Source organism: Rhagoletis zephyria, unplaced genomic scaffold, assembly GCF_001687245.7.
Source record: "Rhagoletis zephyria isolate East Lansing unplaced genomic scaffold, Rhagoletis_zephyria_1.1 Rzeph_scaffold_00143, whole genome shotgun sequence".
NCBI classification, from domain to species: Eukaryota; Metazoa; Arthropoda; class Insecta; order Diptera; family Tephritidae; genus Rhagoletis; species Rhagoletis zephyria.
Window position 1 is genome coordinate 431,421 of NW_016157227.1, and position 2,237 is coordinate 433,657.

The 2,237-nt window shown below is 32.3% G+C and overlaps 1 long non-coding RNA gene across 1 annotated transcript; it reads right to left on the reverse strand.

Moving 5' to 3' along the window:
- Positions 1 to 689: 689 nt before the first annotated feature.
- LOC108382160 (uncharacterized) lies at positions 690 to 1,585 on the reverse strand. The gene is made up of 3 exons (XR_001849660.1): positions 1,187 to 1,585; positions 1,019 to 1,115; positions 690 to 952 (listed from the first exon to the last, which is right to left on the reverse strand). It is a non-coding gene; the product is annotated as an uncharacterized LOC108382160 (long non-coding RNA).
- Between the last annotated feature and the right edge of the window lie 652 nt (positions 1,586 to 2,237).

A 2,237-nucleotide genomic window follows, 5' to 3' on the forward strand; every position in this document is an offset into this window, starting at 1 on the left:
TTAACTTTTTGATTAAATGTTTCTTTAACAGAAAAAATAATATCTGAGAATCGTCTTACTCTAGTTTAAAACAAAATGGTCCTCTACCCGAAATATTGGCAAAGTTCACCTGCACTGAAGCAAACGCAAGACCGTTGTTAAATTACGGATATACTCCAAATAGTTTTTTGTTATGTCATCACTGCGCTTTCATCTCATCGCGGACAGAAATTGGTGGTAAACTCACCTTGCTCTTGTGGCAACAGATGGATGCAGTATTATCAGCTGCCTCGCCTGGATAAAGTTTAGCTGAGCAAAACTCACATATCTTCACCATGCGTTCAGCACAATTTGATTCTATCTCATCGTCTTTAAGGAAGAGACGTGCACCGCAATACGTCTTTCGTAGCTTTTCTCGCCGCCTCCTTGCACTGACATCTTCACTTAGGGCTGTTTGCACCATGTCTAGTTAATTCTAACTCCCAGTTAAACATCTTTATCGACGTTATCGACACCCATCATATAACATGTGATCGATAAAGAAGTTAACGTGCTTAACTGAAGGATGTACCTCCAGTTAGCGTTAACTAGACATGGTGCAAACGGCCCTTAATCGCTGAAAATATCATGACACCAAAACACTACTAAATTGGGGAGTGAATTTTTGCCTTTCTTCGGCCCGTTGTTTCTGCCTTTGGTTCCTCATACATTCCCTAGCTCGTTGCAAATAGATCTGCCGTTGTTGCATATCTTGGTTTATTGGAAGGCAATTACGTTTTTTGCGATCAGCTGACACTCCCATACACTTTTTTCGAGGTATTGTTATGCGTAATTATATTAAATTGAATCCTATAGTAGTAAAAATGGTCATTACGATCAACAAAATAACTTTTTGAAATTATAAGGTTACCGATTTTATGTAGACTTTATGAGATAAACGCAATATGTCAGTATATCTAATGGAAAAATTTTTCTGTAAATGAAATGTTGAATTGAAAATCACCAAAAATACCATAATACCAAACACCAATATGCTTACCATACCAATAATACTCGTAATAAATGTATTGCTTAGCAGTTCTCATAAAAGGAATATCCGAATATTTTTCCGACAGGGTAGCCAGAAACAATATGGGCTGCAAATAAGATTGTGATGCGAAATTTACAAAAAAAACCATAATACCAATATACATATGAATGTACTTACCGTATCTACAATTTACGCGATAAATATATTTCTCAGCTTTTATCATAAGAGGAAAAAGTGAATATTTTTAACTGACAGCGCAGCCTGCTACAATTCTTATTATTGAAATTCCTATTATTTGGATTACAGTTATGTTTAAGCTTGAAGTCACAATAGCACAGTATTTTGAAGTTAAGTGTTATTATGGTGATGCCACAGATGGCGCGCTTTAACGGCTTCGTTCATGTACGAATTGTGTGGTTTATATTGCAGAATTGAGTAAGAATTCGTGAATGATTTCATGAAATCATGAAAACTAAAAAAAGCGGCATAAATATTTAGCAGCTATCAATACTAATCAAAAGTTTTGAAAAAAATGTTATTTGTAACTTTTTATTTTTATAGTTAAATATTTAAGTGTTTTCTGATATTATTTTAGACATAATAATCTATTGGGGGAAAATAGTGTATTTAAAATTTTTTATAAAGAAATAATGTTGTCTTGATGTTGTATTTAGTAGTAAAGATATATACTCGTATATAAATATACATAAGAACTGAGGAATACAAAAAGCATTTTAGGTTAAAGATTTAGATTTTGAATGCCATCTAAAGTGCACGATGACTCATACGTGAAAGATGTTGTCTTGATGTTGTATTTAGTAGTAAAGATATATACTCGTATATAAATATATATAAGAACTGAGGAATACAAAAAGCATTTTATGTTAAAGATTTAGATATTGAATGCCATCTTAAGTGCACGATGACTCACACGTGAAAGATTTTGTTAGTTGTGACGACTTTATATAATTTTCACCAGTTTATAGTTACGGTATGCGTAGTAGCGCGTAAAGAACGGTTTCAAAATCGAATCCCAATACGATCACAATATGGTTTTCGGCTTTTATATTTGAATTTATGTAAGTATATTCACTACATTTAGAATGAAAAAATTTAATTTGATGTGAATTACTTGGAAAAATTGTATTTATTTATTACTTCAATAGTAAATATTTTACTGTAGAAAATTAATAATAGATTACCTACTTATTAACGGATAGGCTTTTTA